Genomic DNA, 25,441 nt, shown 5'->3' with positions numbered 1-25,441 from the left:
GGGTCAGCTGGAGTAGCGCACTTTATCTCGCCGCTTTTTTACACGGCGGCCAAATATGAATGGCGCAACGTTATCGCCGCGCCGCCTTATAAAGACATTCATCACGCCGCACCGCAGGTATTTATCATGTCGGCCGGGAGGAAAAAAAGATGGCGGCGGCGAAATCGCATTTACCATTTTGTGGTCAGTGCGTCACCCGCACAAATCCCCCCCGCCTTTTTTTTGGCCTCCATCTTGGATGTGGATGAAGTGCTTGGCGTCCTAATAGGATGGAAATATGAAGAAAAATAGCCAGGTGAGACCTGGAAAATAGATGAACTCTGATGTGCAGACTGATAAATGTGGACCAATTACTCAATTCTTCCGCTTTTAATAATTCTGTCAAGCGCAGCCGCCGTTTGACCATTACGTTGCCAAAGTCATTTTTTCTTTTTTCTTAGCAGCGACCGCTAACATCATCAGTCACGATAATCATTTCATTCATCTTAGCGCGCTGGCAAAGTCACGTCAGCGCTGGTAGCGCCGTTTGCACGGCGCCGTTCGCGTCGACGCCTTCATCAGCTCAAAGGTGGAGCGCAAAAAAAAAAAAAAAAAATTCCAGACACACATACAATGGGACCTTGGCTTACGAACTGAATTGGTTCCCAATAAGAGTGTGTAAGGCAAAAAGTGTGTATCCCAAAAAATAATTTCCCATACGAAACCATTAAAATGAGAATAATCCGTTCCCAGGTCCCCATAAAACATCATTTTCTAATTTTCTAAGCCTTAAAATTACACAAAATAGACCTTATTTTATGTATAATAAATGTGCTGTAGTATTATGATTAAAGACAATAAACTGTACTGTACAATAGTCATTTTATTGACCTCTGTGATGGTCGTTGATGGCTTGATGGAATGGAGTGGCCGGTTTCCTCAGCATTAAACACTTGATGAGGAACGTAGCCTTCTTCTTTCACCATCTTGAGGAATGATCCCCTGTAGGTGCTTTCTCTTCGATAATTTTACCTTGTTCCTCATCAATTGTGTTCTGTTTAGTTGGGTTGATAGTTTTTTTGCATCAAGTGTACAGATGACTTCCGGGTTGTTTGTGGAGCCTGATTGATGGGGTATTTTAACCGTCCAGTCTATACTCTGCTTTTGAAATATCAAAGTTAAAATGGGTCCAAATTTCAGTTTTCTATCCATTTTCTCACCATTTTACTTGTTTTTTTTTTCACTTTTTTTGTTTCAAGCTCTGTCCTCTCCCTTTCGTGTGTGTGTGTGTGTGTTTTCTCACACTCTCTCTCTGTCTGCCTGTCTCTTTAATGCTATAACCCCCCTCCACCACCACCACTGCTGGGTTCTTGACCAATGACATGGCTTTAACCGAAGACGCCATTTTGTTTTTTGGCCTCACTCTCTCTCTGTCTCTAACCCCATCCGCCACTGCTGCATTCTTTTTCATTATTCAATCGCGGTAAAAAAAAAAGAAAGCAGACATTGATGACAACGGGTTTCAAAGTGTTCTGGAACGGATTATGGTTCAAAACCTGGGTTTGACCGTACCCATTTCACCCAAAGCTCACCCCTTAGCAAGTCTGACGCGACGGTTACTTCCTGCGTCTGTTTCGCAAATCCAAAGACGGCAAAGGACGGCAAAGGACGGGAAAGGACGGGAAAGGACGGCAAAGGACGGGCTCTTATACCTCCTCGCAGACGTTTGCGCGTGTGCATCCGCTTTCCGCTTTGATTTGCTAAATAAAAGGAGACTTCATCAAGTTTAAAAATAACAAACAAAGACGCAAATAAAGGCGAGGTCCGTGGAGAACTCATTAGAGGCCTCGTCAAACGCCAAGAGAGACTCCGTAATTACCCCGTTGAAATGAAACGTATGCAAAGCTCTTTGCTTGGGATTTTGCTTCTCTTTTTGGATTTTTCCTGCTGAACTGAGGTCATTGCAAGTTGCGCTTTGAAAACTTCAAGTGGAAGCGCTCATCGGCCCTGTTGAAGAGGACACAAACGGTTTTCAAACAGGTTTCGGAAACGGATTATGGTTGAAAACCGAGTTATCACTGTATATATATACACTACCAAATCTATCTCTGATCATCAGGTCAGCGGATCAATTAGACGCAGAAAAAAACAAGATTCAAATGAAATTATTATTGAAAAAAAAAAAAAACACCACCATTTTTCAGACACTTTTGTTCCACAAAACACGCCGCGGGTCAAATTGACCCCTCAGCATGATTGTTGCCCCTGAAGACTTTTAATATGTTATCTCGTCGCCTGCGCTTGTTTAGTTTCCCGTTCAACCGCCTGTTTGGTTTTTGTTTTGTTGCCCCCCTCCCTCCTCCTTTTAATGAAATGGCAGCGAAATCAGGCAAAACGCTGACACCGCCGACTCCTTCTTGGGGCCGCACAGCCAATCCTCTCCGGGCCCCTTTAAGATAGCAGCTAATGTGTTCAGGGGAGAAGTCGGGGTGGGATGCATTTAAAATAAAGGCGGGGGACACGCACATGGGAGAAGGGGGTTAAAATAGTGAGAAAAAAAGGCTGTTAATCTAAATCTAAGCTGCAGACAAAGAGTAAAGAGCCAAGGAAAGGACGAGCCAAAAGGCGCGTCAACTTCTTTGCGCGCGGTCGCCATATTTCCCCGGGAAAATGACACTTTAATTAAACAAATTACGGCTGGAAGGACCTTCAAGTGCGCCGGCGATAAGGCGGCGGGCGGGGAGATAACGCCACTGCCTTTTCCCAAGTGTTTATGGGACAACGCGGAGGGTTTAAACCTTTAATAGGTAATGCCCAGATAAGTAAGCCTTTTGTGGCGTATTTCACACAGCCAGCGTGGCTTACGTCGCCGCCGCCGCCGCACTCGGAGAAAAGCTGGATCCAAGCAAAACACACCCGCGTTTCCCCCAATCCCGCCCCGGCGTTGATTCTTCAGACCTTTGCCGCCTGTTTGGACTTTATTTTTAACTATCCGGCCATAAGACGCTTAGCGATTTACACGCATGAGAACAAACGCGAGCGAGCGAGAGCGAGCGAGCGCCACTTTCCACCTGTCACGGGCGCAAACGCAGCCCAGAACTTGTTTTGTTTGCGAGTCGCGAAACCCGATTTTGACGCAAGCCCAAATCGAACACTTTTCCAAAGCGACGCCTTCGGAACACCGTGACAAGAAAAATAAAATGCGAGTGACGTCAAGCACACCTTCAAACCACTGTTGAGATGTGCGTTTGACCGCTAGGCCTTCAGTAGTGCTACCTCGGAATCAATCCAACCCTTACAAAACATTTTATGACAATACAACCTCGACTCATATAAAATGCGTGTTGTAATTGACGACAAGTCCACCAGAGGGAAGTATTAGCCAGGAAATCAGGCCTGCGAGAAGGCCTTGGCGTCGCCAACTTCAAATTGGATCGGTTCAAGTCATTTGATGATTGACACTTATTTGATGCTACAGGTCCCGCAGAAATGATTTCTGGCCTTGGTCACAAATGATGGCAGAAATGCGATTGGTTCAATGCTTAAATACGAATCTGGAAGCAGCGCAACAGAGGAAAAAAAAGTAATGAAAGGAAGCTGAAAGACAATTTGGAATTATTTCACAAGAATTCATGGACAAAATAACCTTCACTTCGATTATTTTAGACCAGGCCAGCAGAGAAGGCCTTATAGGCCCTGACGCTCTACCACTGCTAAAACCTTTTGTGATGAACTGTTCGGGCGCCAAAATGGCTGCTTCAAAGCAAAATGGCCCATTTCTTGTTTGATTGAAAAAAAAAAATAAACGGCAGATTTTTTTTTTTATGAAATTTTGACTGTAACTGAATTCATCCACGGCATCATTCATGTACCGACAGGAAAGTGATGATGTCACCGCTGGTTTTGTCAAGCACGTTAGCATGTGTTTTGTGTTAGCGCAGACATGTGGTGCGAGTGAACTTGGTAAGACGTCATCAATTAACGGCTCCCTCGGGGGGCCGGGATGAGTGTTCAACACGCTTAGATCACTACCCGTGTACGTCCTCAACGCCACCGACGTGTGTGTGTGTGTGTGTGTGTGTGTGCGCGCGAGAGAGAGTGTGAGGACCACCGACATCAAAGGTTGCCGTCGCTTATTTGGACTCAACCCCCCCATTAGCTCTTGGTGTACTTATAAAAGTTCACTTTTAAAGGACAACCGACGTCTCCGGACAAGTTGTGTCCATAATTTGTCAAATGGCTTCAAATGACTTCTACTGAACGTATTTGACAAAGATTCCACCGCATATAAAGCTAGATTTGACCTTTTAAGACTCGCGCTTATATTCCGGAAGTCTTGATTTTGACTTGGTGACGAGTACGTACGTACGTGACGTCACTGAAGGAACGCCCCTGACCGAAAAAATGACACATTGTAGCAGTCATTCCATCACGGCAATGCATTTGGCTGTACTTGTTTGGTCTGAAAACTTCGTGTTGCACCAAAAAGAGGCAGAAGAGGGCGACAAAGCTCCGTGTAAGGAATTTATCAGGCTGTGGAAACGATAAAAAAATAATAATATTGGATTGGATGTACCTTTATTGGTCTCGCAGTGGACAAATTGACATTTCACATCAGCAAAGTGATGAAAGGAATAGGAAAGAAAAGTAGAAAAAGAAAATACAGGAGCTGCTGGAAAGGAAGCCACTCTCGCGGTGCCATCTTGAAGTCAAAAGAACAAAAACACAAAAAAACTAAATAACATGACAACACAAAGACGCAGAGAGTCATTCATGCTTCAGCACTTGCTGTACCTTCTTTGACATGAAGCAGTTCAAGATGAAAGAGAGGATCAAAGTGTCCTTTTCAGCAGTGGATCAGGGACGTCATGGTGGAATATGCACATCCACAACAATGTTGAAAGCAAACGCGCAGATGTAGCACGAAAAGAGATTGTGTCACATGTCCTGTCCCACATAAATCCGCTTCAATTCCTAGCCGCAACAGTTCCACTTACGCATCGGCGTATTCTAAGCATAATAGAAAATAATAGAAAATTCGGAGGACTCAATCTCAATACTCTGTGGGTGCCGGAATTCGAGTAACAATGACAAAAACCCTGGCACGGGAGCGGACGCATTTCTTGCACGTCTGGTAGTCAATGAATTAATTTGTTGTACGCTGTAGATGTCACATGTGGAGGGGACGAAACATTGTAATGGCTTCCCCAAATTCAAAACGGCCTCCGGGAGTAAACTGGAACTACAATGTGAATGAATGGCGGCAAACATTGAATGACACCGCTGGTCGAGACAAAAGATACAAGCGCTGGATGCCATCACGTTAGCGGTGCAGTACTTCAAAAAACGCTGACGTTTGTCATGCAAACATTTTCACACAAGCACGCGGGAATCAAAAATGACAAGCGCTCGCGTTTGTGTACAAACAAAAGAAAGATTGTACAAGATGAGCGGGAAGACTGATGTGAACAAGGCAGGCCCGCAGGACACGCGTGCGTGCGTGCGTGCGTGCTGGCAAACATACGGCAATGCTGGCGACAAGACTCCAACGCCGAGATGAAAACTATTCAGCGCACGGCGCTGCCAGCGCTAGACGCCTTTTAACGCTCACTGTTGCCTTCACCGCAAAAGAAGAGGGCGGCTCATTGCGACAGCGCTTTCAAAAGTCAACACACTGATACCTCGCTTTACAAACGCTTCAGCTTATGAACCTTACCAACGATAAATTGGCCAGGATATCATCTTGGCATCCAAACCGAACCAAACCACACAGCACCACAGTGGGCGGCAAACTAGTTTTTGGCGGATCAACACCAAACCGCACGGTGGAAAAGCGCCGCGGTGGGTGGCGGACTACTTTTCCACACCTCATTTCTTTGAGTGCAGATGTGGTTTGTTATCGAGTGGAGTAGTTTTGCGAAAAAGACCCCGTCACAGGCTGGTGTTAAAGCCAAGAGCACACAAAAGAAAATGACGGTCGAGCAGAAGAAGGAGATCGTTGAAAAACACCAACGAGGTGAGCGTTTGTGTGACTTAGCCGTCCTGGTACCGTGACGCAAAGTCCACCATTGCTACCATCACAAAGGTCAATCAATGGACTTTATTATACAGTCCAGTTTATTTCTTTATTTGAAGGGAAATCCTCAGAGTGACAGACGGCTGCTGATTAGCGGCTTACGGCCGTGTCAACTCGACATATTTTTAATGTGGCAGCGGCGGGCCGGAGAGCTGGCGGGAGTCAAGGACGCCGCTGTCGCCTGCCATTAAAGGATCCATAAATCGCGGCGGGGCGGCAAGACGGCAACTCAAGTTGGACGGCGACAACCCGAGCGACGTAAATCCAACACGATGAGTAGCTTGCCGTTATCACGACCGCGCGACTCGGGCCGCTGTTCGACACGACAAGTGGGATTGACGTACAACCCAGCGCAAAAAGCCGACCACTCCTGTTGGAATATTCACCTGACTCACAACTCCGTCACTACGTCTTTAAATCTTCCACTTGACTCTTGTTAATTTACGTGTCGTCGCTTCAGAATCAGAATCATCTTTATTGCCAAAAGTATGTAGAACACAAGGAATTTGTCTCTGGTAGAACCCTAACCCGAAAACACGCACTATCCAGTTCTATTTGGCTTACTGTTTAGAGAGTTAATGGCGACCGACGGGGAAAGAAGAAGCTGTTTAAATGTCTGCTGGATTTGGAGTCGCTGGAAAAGGTGGTGTGCAGGGTGCGGAGGGTCCAGTAGGATTTTCTGCGCCCTTGTTTGGATTCTTGCAGTGTGCAAGTCCTCGAGAGTGGCGAGGGCGCTGCCAATGATTTTTTCCCGCCGTCCTAACTGTCCCTTGAAGTTGCCAAGTCTTTTGGACTCAGTCGGGTTTTTTTGGGTTCCAAGCTTCCAGACCAGGTGGTTCTTAACTGAACCTCACCAGTTTCATATGCTCATTCACCAAAGCTTTCTTTCAATGACTGCGCCCACGAACTACAGACTAGACTCTAGACCAGGTGTGGGCAAACGTTTTGACTCGCGGGCCGCATTGGGTTCTAAAATTTGACAGAGGGGCCGGGCCAGGAGCATTGGGAGGGAGTGTTTGGGCCGGAAATACTAAACCTAAAGCATTAAAGGACAACAGACGCCTTCCGACAAGTTATGTCCATAATTTATAAAATCACTTCAAATGACTTTGACTGAGCGTATTTTACAAAGATTCCACTGCATATAGCTATAGTTTACGTTCTAAGACTTGCACTGAATATTCACGAAGTCTTGTTTTCGAGTTGATGACGATCCCCATGTGACGTCACGTTTGGACCGCCCCTGACCGAGAAAGCGACACACAATGCATTTTGGGTACTTTGTTTGGTCTGAAAACTTCGTGTTGATGGCGAAATTAGAAGGAAAACACATAAATAATGCCATGGTGAATCGTTGTGTGTTGCACCAAGACAACTATTTGATATTCGCTGACACAAATTCCCAGCTGACAAATCAGCCCATTTCCAACGGAGCTTGGGCGCAATCTTCTGCATTTTCTGGGTGCTACATTGCTGTCATTGGCGGCTCGAATTGATATAGGAGGACTCCTTGAATCAATTGCAAACATTTATGCTTTCCTCTTCAGAACTATTTGAATCATATTCATAACTGGATGAGTAACAAGAAAACATCTTCTCCGAATCTGAAGCCATTGTTTTGATTCTCGAGCAAGGCAAGACGTCATGGCGTGACGTCACGATCAAAGGGGTGGGACCTTCTGAAACTGGCCATTTCCAGATTCATTTTGAAGTCATTTTTATTGGTGTTTTTCATTTAACTAAAAATATCAGCCTGCCTGTTTTGGGTATTATAGACGCTATAAAACGTTTTAATAATGTCAGTGGGAAACACGAAAAAATGGTTCAGGTTGTCCTTTAAATGTAGTGTGTACAAACCTCATAGCACAGTAAGAACCCAATTTATTAACTGTCTTTCAAATGTGAAAAATATCCCTGATCAGTTAATAAATTTGTCTCAAGGAATATGGCGTTTACATACTATTTCGCAGATACTTGGAGGAAATGGAAATAGATTAAAATAACATGCACTGTGATTCATCAAGATTGCGTCTGTTTTAATAGGTTTTCATTGAAGGGGCAAAGTTAAAGAAATCAACATTTATTGAAAAATGGAATCACTTTCAACATTCAAAACATATTATTCCACAACGAAATATTCAAGCTCAATAATACCTACTTGTGTTAAATTCCGTCAAATCATAGATGGTTTGTCCTGACCGCGCGCTCAACAAACTCCTCACTGACGCCCTCGCCTTCACGCGCAAACAACACACGTGTACCGTCGCCGAGCACACGGACATCGGCAACCAGTGAAATTTGCATACTCGGCACGGCAGCCAATCAGAAGCATGCTGCTTTCTTCCGGACTTTCGCAAGCGTTATAAAGTTGTGCAATTGCATATCATTTTCCAAAATAGATGCACAGAACCTCAGCCCAGAATAAAGATTCAATAGAAGCTAACAACATATGTGAGCTACAAAACGTAATTTTACATTAAACCGTGACTGTAAAGTGTACGTGAGACTCATGAAAGGGGCTTAGTGGCTCATAGGAAGCAATGCAAACGTTGCATTGTGCACCACAATGTCAATCGACTACTGCAGCAAAATCAGCACATTTACCGTAAATTAAGCAAGGTAGCATTTGTAGTAGGTACAATGTTGACAATGTTTTTTAATGTGATTAGTTGTCTCATTGTGCTTCAGGTTGTGAAAGATGGGGCAGGCAACTTTTCAGTTATCTGCCCTGTTGTCCGCTAACTTTTTGTCATGAGTTTCAGACGCTGTTTTTACTATAATTTGGGCAGGTTCGGCGGGCCGGATTAAAAAGCCTAACGGGCCGTATGTGGCCCGCGGGCCGTAGTTTGCCCATGCCTGCTCTAGACTCAGGGCTGGATCCACCGAACCCCTGAGAGCGACCCACCGAACCCGGTTTAAGAACCACTGTATCTAGACTCTGATCCTGGTCAGAATGGACTCACGAAGAACAGATGGACAGTAGAACGAAGGCCGACGGATTGGTGTCAGAAGACAGAAAGGCAAGTCCGCAATCGGTGGATGAAAATTTCATGCGTGGATCAAAGTGAAAGCGAAGGATGGCCGACCGAACGAGGCTAAATGATAAATTGATGAGTCATGACGGATGTAAAATAAAAAAAAACCCACAAAATGGTTCTCAGTTGGCTTTTTAAACGTTCATTTTGTGTGTGTGTGAGAGGTCACGTGCCCACGTGACCGCGTCTGGCTTTCTAAACGGCTGGCTACCGTCGTCGATAACACAGACGCTAATGTTGTCGTTGCGGTCTCCTTCCTTGCTAATCACTGTAAACATTTGAGGGTAAAGTGCGCCTCGCCCGGAGCATTGCAACGCCATTGATTCGCATCCCGGCTTTTGTTCGAGCTGAAGAATTAGCCTGCTAATCTTGTTGAGACTTATTTGTTGGCTAACAATCACACAGATTAGCACACGCGCGCACACACACAGAGCCACAAAGTGTGTTAGCAAAATGCACTCAACACATTCCTACCGTAACACACACACATGCAAAGAGAAATCATCTGTATTTCCGATAACGACGCTATCGTCGTTCCTTTCAAACTTAGTTAAGCAATGACACGATAAGAGTTAAAATGATCAAAATCATGACATCATGATTTTTATGGCACCCTTTTGGGTTCTTGTTACACTCTGTGAAATTCGTTTTTTTTTTTCGGAGTTTGAGATGTTAGCATTAGCATTTTCTAATCATCAGTTTTCCTTCTACTGTACTTCGTTGTCTGCGGCCGCCATTCCTAGCTCACATACGTCCTCCCTCAGCACTTGTTCTTGATGTGTGTGTGAGTGTCGGGGGTGTGTGTGTGGGGGGGTATGGGGGGGGGGGCAGCGACAGCGACAGTCCAAGCAGAAAGTCATTTTTCACTTGAAATGCCAAGTGGTGATGTAGCATAATATTCCGTCAGAAATTAACCATCTTTTTCCGCCGATGCCTGTCAGCAAGTGGAAAAGATGGCGAGGGGGGGCAAGGGGTGGTTTAATGGCGGTACGATGGCTTAGAACATTACAGTACCAGAACCATTGTATTGTTGCGATTGTTTGAATGAGGCGCCATTGACATGTCTTCCTCTCAAAAACCCAGAAAATATCCAATTGAGGATGTGTTTTGTTTTTGGGCCGAGGGGTCGCAGACGTCTGCAAAGCGTTCACATCTGACGCTAACGACTAGCGCGCGACAATCCCAACGTTGCCGCGCGGAAGCTTTGACGGACGCCTGGAAACCGAATGAGGTGAGGACGTTAGGGCGGTCCAAAAGCAGGCTGGCGTTCCGAGGTGGCAAAGGCGAGCGGCAGGCCGAGACCGAGCGCAACATGAACGGCGAGGCGGCCGTAAAGCAAGTATGAAAACCTTTGCTATCCGCGGCGCTCGGGGTTATTGGCAGCACAAATTGTTTTCCTCCGCCGCCGTCGTCGTCGTCGTCTGCCGTCAACCCTCCCCCGAGACCCCCCGTTTACCATCCAGCGGCATATTGGCGCTTGACGGCCAGATCTCCGCTCACGCGCTCTTTATCGCCAAATCATTTGAAGCGACCATTTTGGGATGATTCCAGCTAGCGTCGGATTCGTCCCCCCGGGTGTCCGTCAAAACTGGCGTTTCGCAACGTTTGTTTCCGCCGACTGTCGGCGTCCGCCCGATGCTCGCGCTCTTTATCGCCTCGCCGCTATACGTTAATCCTCCGCCCGGTGATGTTTCCGTGCATAATCAGCTTTTCCACTGGCGGCCGAGCTTTGTGTCGCCAAACGCGATGCGATTTGCGAGGCGTTTTGTATTCCGATATTTTGGATTGGTCTGCCGCGGCGTTTTCGTTAGCGTTCGGGAAGAAAAGGCGCCTCGCTGACAGCTTTTGTGAAGCGCGTGAGAGCACAAAAGAGCAGCGACCTTCATTTGCATGGCGATGGCGGGACGACGCGACGCAAAACGGCGTGGAAATTCAACATATTTGCACATTGATACGTTCGCCGGACCAAAAAAAAAAAAAAAGCTTCCACCAAGGACCATCGGTGAAAAAGACAAAAGTAGAATCTTGGACGGAAGAGACCCCTTGCAAGTTTCGAAAAAGTCATAAAAACAGGGGGAACAAAAATATTATCGCACTTAGATATCAAATTATTATAGAATCAATTCGCGGAAGGGAAAAAATGCCCAGAGGTCTGACCAGTACTTCATCTGCACCCCCACATGCAAAGGTGCTAAATATTGGGATGCCTAATCAAAGGAGAAAAGTTGACTTTGGTTAAAAGTCATCGGAGACTTGTAGGAAGTGACATGTTCAAAAGTATTGGGTCATTGACTGCCAGACGACGTGCAAAAATGCATCCACTCCAATGCCAGGGTTTTTGTCATTGTGAACAAAAAATAAAATGGAGTCAGGTGAGCATTTTCCAGCGCCCTGCGGATCATTAACATGATGTCTTCATCCATCAGCTACAGAGCACAACGCGGAAGAAGCTATTTTTTGCCTGGAAAATGGAGTTTTGAAGACAAATGATGTGATTCTTTTCATCAATTGTATGTTGGATTGATACCTCAGCTTACGAACACTTGAGCTCACTGACTTTTCACCTTCCGAACGTTAAATTAGCTCTATCATCTTGGCATACAGACTAGTTTTTGGCGGACCAACCAAACCGCACGGCGCCACGGTGGCTGGCGGACTAGTTTTCGGCGGATGAACACTGCAGCTGATGGATGAAGACATCTTGTTAATGATCCTCACTTGGTCAAAGCGCGCCACGGCGATTTTCAAACATTTACTAAGGTGCCGATTTTGTACATTTTTTGTTGTTGTTTTTTTTTTTATAAAATGTGTTTTTTTTTTAATAAAAAAAAATCTAAAATGGTGATTTTCTATTTTTATGTAAAATTTATAAAATGGCTATTTTCCGATGTTTTAAAAACAATTCTGACGGCAATTTTATAATAAAAAAAATATAGAACTGTGATTTTTCTACTTTTTTCATTTTTTTTTAAATCGCAAATTGCTGATTTTTTTTTTAATTAGAAGATGGCGATTTTCAATGTTTTTTCAATAACATTATAAAAGGATTTTCCAAATTAAAAAAAAAAAATCTACACCTGTGATTTTTCCATATTTTCAATATTAAAATATAAAATATGGATTTTCAGATTTTTTGAAAATTTTCGAAGAGGGCGACCAAGTTCCATGGAAGGAATTTATCAGCCTGTGGAAACGGGCTGATTCATTCCTCACAAGAATTTGGATGCCATTTTCTGCCTCTTTTTGGGTGATACATTTCCCCCAATGTTGCCTCAAAATGGCACAGAATAAATTCTTTAATCAATTGCAAACATGTATGCTTTCCTCTTCAGAACTATTTGAATCCTATTCATAACTGGATGAGTAACAAGAAAGCATATTGTCCGAATCTGAAGCCATTGTTTGGATTGTGGAGCAAGGCAAGACGTCTTGGCGTGACGTCACGAACAAGGGGGCGGGACCTTCTGAAACTGGCCACTTCCGGTTTCAAATTGAAGTACTTTTTACACACTTGAAGTCATGTTTATTGGTGTTTTGCATTTGACTAAAAATATCCTACTGCGTGTTTTGTGTATTTTAGATGCTCTCAAACGTTTTTCTGATGTCAGTTAGGAAACAAAAAAAGTGATGTCGGTTGTCCTTTAAGGTAAGCCACAATATTTTTAACACACCAAATGTGGCCCCCTTTGCAAAAATGTGGACACCCCTGTAGTAGCACATGTCAGCCGCACAGATATGCGATCCCACCTGAAAGCCATCGTGTGCCTTAACTTTAGAAAAAAAGCAGGAAATCTTCCAGACATTGCGTGAACCCGAACGCCGACAGTCGTCAAGCGCATTCTAATTATTTGACTTGATTTTCTTTTTTGCTACGACGACGACGGCAAGACAAGGCGCTAACGTACGCTGATGGGCATTCATCTTCCGGCGCGGCTTTCGTCCCGTCGCTCATCTTCAGTCGGCGAGCGCTCCCGCGCCACCTTCGTTAGCATCGTTAAATCCGCCTGACAGCCGAGCCTCTCGGCGGAGTTCATCAGCAATTTAGGGAGCCGTATATTCCAATTAGCCGTCGACGTCCCTCCGCTCCGGCGAGTGTACAGACGGAGTCGCGTTCAATTACAGCCGCCGTCCGCTTTGGATTTGTCTCCTTTTGTTTTCTTGTACTTTAATACCTGTCCTCATGCATAACGTAAACGCACGGCGGCTTCTCATCCGGCGTGTATTTATGTTTATGTGCGCCTTTAATGGCTCCCCATCACAGCAAACATCATTTACATTGAAAACAATGCGCGTGCGACAGCGGCTTGTGAATGACGGTCAGCGCGCTGTCCTACATAACTCCAGCTTCAGGCAAATAAAAGCGCGACGCCATATGCTAATGTGCCGCAGAAAAAACTAAACTAAACAAAAAAAAACAATAAGTGCCATATTTGTGCCAATACATCATTATATGACTTCCTTTTCATTTCCTTGCTTTACTCTTGACTTATTATCATATGAAAATAATCCGGAATGTATTTTTAAAGCCTTTGCTCCGTCGCTATATTCTTAACACACACATCACAAATCGTTTGATGTGTCCCCCTCGCGCCCCCTTTTTTATTTTTTTAAATGCGTTCCTTCAAGAAAACAAAGGCACGCATAAATTAGCGGCGAGGACTGCAATTAGACAGTCGCAGTGATTGCAAAGGAATAATTACCGAAGAGAAACGAGGCCGGTTAAAAAAAGAATGAAATAAAGAGACGTATAAATAAAACATCTTTTGGGGTAGCCACGGAACATAATTATCAATTACAAACGGCCGCTTCCTGTTGCGCGGGGCGACAAATGCATCCATCTGCCGAGGCTATAAATGCAATATGTGCATACGAAACAACATATAGGTTGTGCGGGTGAGAGATGGTGCGGGAAGCGCATTTTAATGAAGCTAACCGGCAAGACCTTCTCTTCCGATGATTTGATGCGCTTCCACGCAAGCACAAAGAACTCGTGCGAAGAAAAAAACGGGCTATATAGATAGCGAGATCGCTAGAAACAGAAACATTGCTTGGCAACTCGGTAGCTAGAAACAGAAACATAGTTCGGTAGCTTTATAGCTACAAACATAGAAACATAGCACGCTAGCCAGATAGCTCAATAGGTAGAAACATATCTCGGTAGCTCGATAGCTAGAAACATGGCTCGGTAGTTCGGTAGCTAGAAACATACAAACCTAGAAACATAGCTCGGTAGCTCGATAGCTAGAAATATAGAAACAGAAACATAGCTGGGTAACTTGGTAGCTCAGTAGCTAGAAACATAACCATAGAAAAATTGCTTGGGAGCTGGAAACATACAAACAGAAATATAGCTCGGTAGCTCGATAACTAGAAACATAGAAACAGAAACATAGCTCGGTAACTCGGTAGCTAGAAACACAGAAACATAGCTCAGTAGTTCGGGAGCTAGAAACATACAAACATAGCTCGGTAGCTCGATAGCTAGAAACATACAAAGAGAAACACAGCTCGGTAAGTCGGTAGCTAGAAACATAGCTCGATAGCTCGGTAGCTCCGTAGCTAGAAACATACAACCATAGAAACCTAGCAACATAGCTCGATAGCTCCGTAGCTAGAAACATCGCTCGGTAGTTTGGTGGCTCGAAACATACAACCATAGAAATGTAGCAACATAGCTCGGTAGCTTGATAGTTTGATAGTTAGAAACATAAAAACATAGAAACACAGCTCGGTAGCTCGATAACATAGAAACATAGAAACATGGCTTGATTGCGAGATCGCTAGCTAGTGAGGGCAACCGGCAATATCATTTTATGGCCCACTACGCAAGCAGAATTTACTCAAGCAAATGGAATGAGCAACGATGAATAATTTGGACTCACCACAATGATAGATGTCATATTCTTGATGTCTTGGCCATTTTGATTTGAATCCGAATTGAACTCTCCGGCAGGTTGGCGTCCAAAACAGGTGTCAAACTTTGGTGGTGGTTGCATGCTGGGTACGAGAGGACGGGAATTTCATCTGTGCTGTATGTCATGCTTATTAGCATATTTGACAATAAAGCTGACGTGGACTTTGGAGTGCCGCCACGCTGCAAGTTTTCCAAGGCTGCTTGTTGCAACACACCTGATGCCAATCAACTAGTTGAATGTCCGAGCTTGTTGATGACTCAGGTGTGTGGCAGCAACAGGGACACTTGCAAATCATGCAAGATGGCGACCCTCCTGAAAAACAAGGCGCCAAGCGTCGCCACTCCAACCTGATTTGGATCACAGAGAACCATAATCAGTCAAAAGTCAAGCAAAGGTGGCCGTAAGGGGTCTGGTGGGCGATGGAGACGGTATAACGAGTCCTGACGTTGAGCGGCGACCAGTCCGGGGCGAACCCCAGCTCCAATTGAAAGTCATCTGGGACGAGCTCCATCTCGCTTGCAACCTGAATCAGCTGAGGCGGTATCGGAAACACGCGGAGGGATATTTGGATGACAAGATGAGTTATTGATTAAACACAAGACATGAAATGGATTCCGACTCTGCTTAACTTGAAGGAAAAACAGTCTCTAATTCACGCCGCAAACTTTCCTTTCTCCGATACCTTGATTTGATATACTCCGATAGAGCCGTTCTCACAGACGCCATCAATTGTCTATGGATTTTTCTCCGCGTTCCTCGCAACAAAAGACGCAGAAGACCACGCCGAGAGGCTTTATTGATATGGTTGTCGGACCAATATCGCCTATGTACAACGGCGATCAATCGGACTGTGCCCCCCCCCCCACCACCTCCCTCCTGGGTCCATACATGGTCATTGCATGACAGCTAGCTAGCCATCAATCAATGACCAGATAGCTAGATAGATAGATATCTCGATAGCTAAATAGCTAGAAAGATAGACAGCTATCTATCAATGACCAGGTAGCTAGCTAACTACCTACCTCAGGGGTGGGCTTTTTGACTGGTGGGCCATAATGGGTTGTAAAATTTGACAGAGGGGCCGGCCAGGCCAGGAGCATTTGAAGGGAGGGTTTGAGCCGGATATACTAAAGCATTAAATGTAGCGTGTGCAAACCTCAGCACAGTAAGAACACTACAACCCAACGTATTAACTGTCTTTCAAACGTGAAAAATAGCCCTTAGCAGTTCATACATTTGTCTCACGGAATATGCAAGATTGTCATTTACATACTATTTCGCGAATACCTGGAATATGGGGCCAGCAACTTTTCAGGTGTCCGCTAGCTTTTTGTCATGAGTTTCAGACACGGTTTTTACTATAATTTGGACAAGTTCGGCGGGCCGGATTAAAAAGCCTGACGGGCCGTTTACACTGACCTAGCTAGACAGATATGCAGGCAGCTCACTAGCAGCGCGCTAGCTAGCTTGTCTCATTCACGTATGCACATCATCCAGAAGCGACAGTCGTGACGATAGTCAGGTTGTGAATTTGGGAGAAATGTGCACCTGGCATCCACCACAGATGGTCCTCATCATCATCATCATCATCATCATCAACATCAACATCGGCACCATCTTGTCCCTTGCCAATCTCTGCTTCCTATGACTTTGCATTGCTGTCCTTCTGCTCCGACATCCATGAGGAAATTACACACACACACACACACACACACACACACACACACACACACACACACACACACACACACACACACACACACACACACACACACACACACACACACACACACACACACACACACACACACACACACACACAGATTGAGATTGGTCATGATTCCACACTTGGGTGAGTTAGTCCAACAGACAAAAAGTAATTGTGGAGCATTTGTCATCGTTTGTTTGTCTGTTTATTTGCGTGTGTTTTTGGATGTAACTGATGAAAATGGTCGCCGAGCTCAAAATGCAGAAGAAAATCAATGAATAAAAACAAAAGAGACGAGTGGTCGTCGTCGTAGCATCCAACGAGTGTCCCAAGTTTTTTATGTTAGATTTCATTTCAATGGCTGACAATCCATCAAGGTTGAATCTATCTGTCTGTCTGTCCATCCATCTAGCTAGCTTGTTAGCTAGTCGGCTAGCTATCTAGCTATATCCAATATGTGGGTTTTGTTTGAGCCAGTAAGGGATGCAGAATGATGCTGTCCCCGCCAAACCACTTTATGAAAGATAATTTCACATCTGAGGACTTTGCTGAAGGGGTGTGTGTGTGTGTGTGTGTGTGTGTGTGTGTGTGTGTGTGTGTGTGTGTGTGTGTGTGTGTGTGTGTGTGTGAGAGAGAGTGTGTGTCCGCAGCATATGCCACATGCTCTTCATTAAAGCTTTCGCTGTACCATGTGTACTACCATTATTCACAGAAAAGGTGTGCAATGGCTAATCAGTTTGAGATCACCAGGTATGTGTGTGTGAGTGTGTGTGAGTGCGTGTGAATGTGTGAGTGTGAAATGCAGATTTCATCCATTATGTCAATTATGAATTAGCACCTCCATGCCATCACTCTGTGTTGCTGCTGTCTTCATTAGCCAGCACACACACACGCACGCACGCACACACACTCACGGCTGACGTGTTAGCTCTTTGGCCCGCTTGGAGTGTGTCATGAATCAAAGGGTGGCTGGCAGGCCCTCCACTCGTTCGCAGACACTTGAGTGCTCGTCAAACATGGCCGCCCTGACTTTTAGGGCCGCTGTCGTGTCAGAAGTATTCCAACGCTAACTAATTTAGTAGTTACGCACTGATCCATAAATTTGGTCTCAAAACACGCTAACTCCTCTTTGCTAATTGTTTTGGATTTTGTGTGAGAATAAAGCAAGAGCGGCCATTTAGAAATATGTGAAAATGCTCACCATTGGTATCTGCCCCAAAGTTTTGAATAATCCAAAGAAAATTGAACACAAAACAGGGAGAGCACTTCCAGAGCACATTAAAACAACAAATGAAGCTGATTACGCAACTAGGAAACAAATCAATTCAAACGCCCTCGCCAATGCTACGGTATTCCTTAATAAATAAAATAAAATAAAATGTAAAAAAATGAGCAAAACCGCGACCGATCCACAAAAACAGAAATGGGATGATTGCAACAACAGAATGCTTGTCTCTTTCGTTGAAGCTAAGCTACAGTTAGCATCCATGGCGATCTATGTGGATCGATCGTTGCTCACCTTTGGTATGTGCCCCAAAGTTTGGCTGCTGCTCTTCACATAGCAAGTACTGCAATATATATACGTTGTCAATCGTGCGAGAAGGGATACATCGACTCAGCCGTAAATATTTGAACGCCAATGGTTGCAAGCAAATGAGTTAAGTGACCCAATACTTTTGAACAAGTCTGCGATGATGTCACTTCCTACAAGTCTGCGATGACTTTTATCCAAAGTGGACTTTTCTCCTCCGATTGGGCATCCCGATAATTTTGCAGCAGCGGCGGCGCATCATGTCATGTGACAAGGTGACAGACAGACGGCGTCGGACGTGACGCGCAAACGTGTCTATTAAACACAAAAGGCCGTCCGCGTTGGAGCTGATTTGACAAGCTAACAGCATGGCGTCGCCGTCGGGTCTGATCCGTGTCAGGCCTGTCGGCGGCGTTCTGCGTCAACGCCTCCCTTCTAGTCCCCCCACCCCCCACCTAGGCGGCTAATGGGCCTGTCAGCGAGGTCAGGGCACGTGACGGCCGCGCGACGGCGGCTAACGAGCTGACACGCGCCAGCACCGACGGCGCGATGGGGTGACGGCGGCCAGGGCGACCCCCCACCCCCACCCCAGCCCCCGCCACCCAAAAAACAAGTTGTACAGCAAGCTGACAGATAATTCATTCGCCGACAATTGACGTTATTGTTCACTCCGCTTAGGGGTCAATGAATGAATACTCAGCAGAACAGAAGCCGCAATTTTAATATTTTAACTACTTTATGTAACAACTTTTATGTTGGGCTTTGTTGGGTTCAAATGTTGCGATTAAAGCACACTCTCTTGTTTGGGACGAGAAAAGGTTCTTTAATCTCCTGGACAGGATGAGGCCTGCTGCCCCCACCAAGATGGCGGCCGAAGCATCCATCGGTGGTGTTCGTGGCACAAAAGAGAGACCCACACTTGTGGGAGAGCATTGATTAACATTGGCGGGTGTGACTTGGTTTGAAAGAGACGATCAGCTTTAGTAGAAGAAATGAAGAAGAAAGAGACAAAGTCATTGGCGGAGGTGCAAAATGTGCCCCCCCCCCCCCCCCCCGCAGTGGGTTTTTTTTGTCATTGTCACTTGAATTCCAGGAATCTTGAGTTTTAGGACTACATAAACATTCAATGTAGCTTAAGAAACTTTACACTCTTGTTTCATCAGAAAAAAAATAGTTAATTCCTAAATGATATGGGTCTGGAGTTATATGAGCTAGAAATGGGGGCAGCTGTACAAAATTCAATGCAGTACATACTGGTTTATATAGCTAGTGTCTGAAATAGTGTCTGCCCGGACGCTCGGGGCGTGCAACTTTCCACCGGGTGTACCAATTACAAAAAGTCTCTGCCCGGGTGGCCAACAACTTCAAGAAAAAAAAACAACAACAAAAAAATATATATATATATATATATATATATACACACATATCCGAATATATATATATATATATATATATATATATATATATATATATATATATATATTTTTTTTTTTTTAAGCAAATGTTTGCTTTTTTTAATAAAGCAAACATTTGAAAGAAAATTTTGAAATCAGAATAAATTATTCCGATTTAGAAATCTTCATTCGGTAGTAATAATAATCAAAAAGTAATAAAATCATCATCATCATAATCATAATCATAATAATAACACATGTCATTTATAAGCAGCTGTCAAAATTCTCAAGGTCACTTTACAGTCACAGGATAAGGTTTTTCTGTGGGTGAGCAGCGGCAGCCACACGCGCCAGCGTTCACTCAAGCCGGAAGTAATTCAAATAGATAGAAAGCTAGCTAGCTAGCTAATCGATAGCTAATAGCTAGCTAGCCAGATAGTTAGCCAGATAGCTAGCTATCTAGTTAGATCGGGTTTGGCTTCTTGGTGTGTTGCAGAGTGTGTGTGGATAACAAGTGGCTGACAGTGACGAGCAGTGACGTGCGGACTGACAGGCGTTCTCTCACTCTCTCTTTTTCTGGTCAGCGTTGTAGTGTGTCAGTTTTAGTAGCACGTCAGCGTGGCATTGGCACACCAGGGACCGGCTCCCAGATCAGCTCACATTAGCCTCAAACACTTTGAGTGATTTGAAGGAAAAATCCAAATCAATTTGCCGGCTCTCCATGCCCCCCAACCCCCGTGTCGCCTTAACCCCGTCCGTCAATCTAGCTCCTTCCCTTTGGTCTCCGGAGCCGCCCCCCCCCCCCCCCCAGGCCTGGCCCGCTTGTCACTTGCCCTCGTCGACACGGCAACTCGACACAAAGGGCGTCCCAAAGAGGCTCCATCAACAGCTGTCAATCGGGCCCACCTGCGATGCGAGCGTCACTCTTCCAGCACGCGGACAAATTGGATTGGCGGCTTGCGAGGACAGCTTGAGTGACGGACGGACGGCTTTGATTGAAAGCGGACGCGGACGGGCTGCAGCTGCTCCTCCGTTGCCGACAAACGTGACGTTCGATGGATGCTAAAGAAAAAAAAAAGAGCAAAGTGTGATTGACATGCTGCGACTTAGCAGAGGTGACTTGACATTTATTGAACGGGCGGGAATGTCTCTCCACCTTTTTTGGTGTACACGTGCACATAAGAGGAACAGGATTGGTTCTGGATGGGATTCCGGAACAGAATCAGATTGCAGAAAAGGGTGAACAAATTATCCACTTGACAAAGTCTTCTTCTTTTCCTTTGGGCAAGCTTTTCCCTTGACGGGCGGGGTCGCCACAGCCAATCAGTGTCGTCCATCTTCGGAGGTTTGATCCGCATGTTTGTTTTGGCCAAGCTTTGACATCGGATGCCCTTCCTGACGCAACCCTCTGTTTTTATCCGGGCTTGGGACCGACACGAGAAGACATATGTCCCTTGGTGGCTACAGAACAAGCAACTTGCTCAGGAAAAGGCTCCCAAACACAAAATGGTCATCGGCACAGCGACATTCAAAAAAGCAAAAACTAGACTCACCATTTGATGACAATGCTCTGATCTTACCGTTACCATAGCACATTTATTATACATAAAATAATGTCTATTTTGTGTCGTTTTAAGGCTTACAAAATTACTTTTAAGACTTAGAAAATGATGTTTTATGGGGACCTGGGAACGGATTATTCTCATTTTAATGGTTTCCTATGGGAAATTAATGTTTGGGATACACACTTTTCGCCTTACACACTCTGTCTGGGAACCAATTAAGTTCATAAGCCAAGGTATCACTGTATACATAAAATGGGAATTGAAATGTCGCCCGAGCGCGACAGAATCGGGATTGCAACAACAGAATGCTTGTTTCTTGAGTTGAAGCTAAGCTACAGCTAGCGACGGCATCCACGTGGATCGGTCGTTGCTCAGGACGCTAAGTGGCATAGCATGCGTTAGTTAGCCTAGGACCATTTCCACATTCGAGCGTCAGCCGCTGGGCTAGCGGGGACATTGGGCGCGCCGCCTCGGGCGGCGTCCTGGCTCTCTGCTAATTTGCGCGGCTCCGGAATGTTCCGAGTGGATGGGAAGTGACAGCGTGAAAGAGAGAGCGACTGCCAATCACATTTTTTCAGGCGGCAGCTCATTCCATGGCGGGAGATTGATGGGAGGGGGGCAAAGGTCAACGCGTGCTGGATATCGTTCATGCCGCATTTACACTTTCCTAATGAGGTTAGCTTTTCAAAATTAACCCATTCACCAATTTATTCGGAAAACAGGACGTAGAGCGCCATACGGATTTTGTGTTTTCTTTTTTGGGTGCCGATAAAGCGCTGGTCAGACCTCTGGCAATGTGTTTTCCCTTCCACAAGGGGGCAGAATTTCCCTTTTATCCATGTTAGCGGTTCGTTCCAGCTTCAGCTGTTGTTAAAGCGCTAGCTATCTGTTAACTATCTGGTTATCTGGCTGGCTAGCAAGCTATTTATTCGCTCTTGATTAGCTATCTAGCTAGCTATATATTAGCTATTTAGGTATCTAGCTGGCTGACTAGCTATCTATCTATTAGCTATCTATTAGGTATCTAGCTAGCTTTCTGTCTATTGGATTGGATGTACCTTTATTCGTCTCGCAGTGGAGAAATTGACATTTCAAAGCAGAAAAGTTATGAAAGGTTTTCTATCCATTTTCTCACTATTCTCACACATGTTTTTTTTTGTTTCAAGCTCTGTCATCTCCCTTTCGTGTGTGTGTTTTCTCACTCTCTCCCTGTCTGCCTGTCTCTTTAATGTTTAACCCCCTCCCTGCTGGGTTCTTGACCAATCATGTGGCTTTAACCAAAGACTGGGGGCGGGGAATAGAGGACAACAACAGTGGCCGCCATTTTCTTGTTAGGAGAACGGCCTCGTTCGCGAACGACACGTCACTTGTTGTGGCAGCTCCGTGTGTATCCCGAAAAATAGTTTGTATGCCAAGGTAAAATGTTCATACATGTAACGTTCGTCAAGCGAAAAGTTTGTAAGGCAAGGGCTTCGTAAACCGAGGTTTCACTGTATTTTGATCACATTTGCGTTGTGGTTTTACTCGACATTTTGTCTCCGCGAGTTCCCAAGAGGTCAGACGGATCTCGCTTTGTGACTTTCCCGAGCTGACAGCGTCGCTTTTGGATTGAGGCGGCGCTCACGTGTCACATGATGAGGCGAGGTGACGTGACATGATGCGTGTCACATGATGAGACGAGGTGACAATGCGAGCCGACGGCCCGCCTGCAATTGGTCCCGTCGCCGGGCATTACTCGGACGACACGGAGACGAACGAGGACGAGAGCTCTGACGCCGCTGTGGAAGACGCTGGCACGCCGACACCCACATGGGGGCCAGGGTTAGATCACCGCCGATTCTCACTCAGGATGATCTGAACTCATTCACTGCCATTCGCAAATTTAGTCGGGAATTGAAAATTAGTACTTTTTTTTTTGATGGTTGGGTGTCGATAAAGCTCTGGTTAGATCTGTGGATATGTTTTTTGTTTTCCGCAAGGGGGAAGCATTTGCCTTTTGTCCGTGTTAGCACTTTGTTACAGCTATAGCTGTTGTTAAAGCGCTATCTAAACCAAGATGAATGTATCTCATTTCAGGCTCATATAACTCCAGACCCGTTTCATTTAGGAATGAACACTTTTTGTCTGACAAAAGAAAAGAGTCCAAGGTTTCTTACACTGCATTGACTGTTTATGTAGTCCTGGAATTCAAGTGACAATGACAAAAACCCTGGCAATGCATTCTTTATTTATTTATTTATTCATTTTATTTAGTTGTTTATATATTTATTTATTTATGGATATATTTATTTACTTATTTGTTTAATCTTTGTAAGTTTATTTATGTGGCTAGTTATTTATGTATTTATTTATGTGTTTTTATTTAGTTTTTTATGTATTTATTTGTTTATGTATGTATTTATTTCTGTATTTGTTTATGTATTTATTTACTTATTTGTTTAATTTATTAATTTTATTTATTCATGTGGCTATTTATTTATTTTTATTTGTGTTTTTATGTATGTATTTATTTATTTTTAGTTGTTTATGCATTTGTTTATTTGATAATGTATGTCATCATCATCCATTTCATTTCAAAGCGCCTTTCAAAACTCTCAAGGTCGCTTTACAGTCACAGGATCCGTTTTTCTGTATTTACTTGTGTATTTATTCATGTATTTATTTACTTATTTGTTTAATCTCTGTAACTTTATTTATTCATGTGGCTATTTATTTATTTATTCATTCATTTGGCTATTTATTTATGTATTTCAGAATCAGAATCCCTTTATTCGTCCCGCAATGGGGAAATTTGCAGTCCACAGCAGCAATTGAAGAGGGATGGGGTTGGGGTTTTACTTATTATTATTATTTATTTAAACGTATTTATTTTGTTGTTTATGTATCTATTCATGTGTTAATGTATTTATTTATTTGGGTATTTATTTAATTGCTGTTGTGTATTTATTTATGTATTTACTTACTGATTGATTTAATTGTTGTCAGTTAATTTTCATGTGGCTATTTATTTATTTATCTCAGTTTATTTATTTTTATTTATTTTCCTAAATGTGAAATTCTGGCCAGAGTACGGCACCGACTGATGATGTCATCGTATGACATCAGTGTGTAATTTGAGACGTCAGAATGCTGTCACCGTGTGACGTCACGCTGCATTGCCGCGTTACGATGCGAAATGAGGCTTTTGGTGACCGTCAAAATGCCCACCGCGGCACCAATTTCAAACAAAAAACGTCTTTTTCCTACCACGAAGCCGTCACATCTCGTCTTTGCTTCCTTGCGCGTCACAATCAAAGAGGCGATGGCAAAAATCCGCCCTTGGTCGCCGTCGCACCTCAAAAGCGGTCGACGCCATTTGGCCATTTGAAAGATTCCAAAAGCCGAGCGAGGACCTCGATAAGGCCAACTTCCGTCCGGTGCAGTCGCTTTGAAGGAACTCACGACTCTCGTGGGTGCTTGCTCCTTTGCACAAGCCAAGTGTTTTTGTTTCCGCCGTGGCCGTTTGTCGTTGTCGTCAAATGTCGTCAGATGTCGTCAGATGTCGTCAGATGTCGTGGCCAATTCACAATTTGCATAACGACAACTTGAAAGTGGATTTCACTCCGATGTCACTGTGGTGACATGATTCGGGTTTGCACTTGCTGCAGGGCTGAGTGACGTTTGGACGCGTTATGATGATGTCACGCGGTACGACATGGACTCTGAAACAGAAATAAATAAATAAATAAATACATAAATACATAAATAAATAAATAAATACATAAATAAGCACACTAATACCAAATTAATCTAACTATTCTTCTTTTCCTTTGGGCTTTTCCCTTCTTGGGGTCGCCACAGCCAATCAGTGTCGTCCATCTTGAGAGGTTTGATCCGCATGTTTGTTTTGGCCAAGCTTTGACGTCGGATGCCCTTCCTGACACACCCCTCTGTATTTATCCGGGCTTGGGACCGGCACAAGAAGACTTATGTCCCTTTATGGCTCCAGAACATGCAAAAGGCAATGACTTTTTAAAAACGTAAAGACGCCTAACCAAATTAATCTAAATGAATACATGAATAAAAAAAAAAGGAATACTTGTTGTGGAAGTATAAACAAATAAATACATAGATAAATAAGCATAATTAAATAAACAGAATTTAATGTGACTGTAAAGGACGCTTTACAGTCACAGGATATTTTTTTCTCCGGGTGAGCAGTGGCAGCCACACGCACCAGCGTTCACTCAACCCGGAAG

The 25,441-nt window shown here is 44.4% G+C and overlaps 1 long non-coding RNA gene across 1 annotated transcript in view; it reads right to left on the bottom strand.

Annotated features, from left to right (window-relative positions):
- LOC148899909 (uncharacterized) overlaps nucleotides 1-24,851 on the bottom strand; it is a 59,285-nt gene extending 34,434 nt beyond the window's left edge. The window contains exons 1-5 of the long non-coding RNA XR_016114380.1: nucleotides 24,450-24,851; nucleotides 20,795-21,099; nucleotides 20,545-20,700; nucleotides 15,220-16,671; nucleotides 14,973-15,087 (exon numbers count right to left, since the gene is read on the bottom strand). This is a non-coding gene — a long non-coding RNA (uncharacterized LOC148899909). The remainder of the gene's footprint in view (nucleotides 1-14,972; nucleotides 15,088-15,219; nucleotides 16,672-20,544; nucleotides 20,701-20,794; nucleotides 21,100-24,449) is intronic.
- Between the last annotated feature and the right edge of the window lie 590 nt (nucleotides 24,852-25,441).

The sequence above is a fragment of the Hippocampus bargibanti genome, linkage group LG03, assembly GCF_051943395.1.
Source record: "Hippocampus bargibanti isolate YZ-2025 linkage group LG03, ASM5194339v1, whole genome shotgun sequence".
NCBI lineage: Eukaryota > Metazoa > Chordata > Actinopteri > Syngnathiformes > Syngnathidae > Hippocampus > Hippocampus bargibanti.
This window is presented reverse-complemented; position numbering and strand designations above follow the sequence as displayed.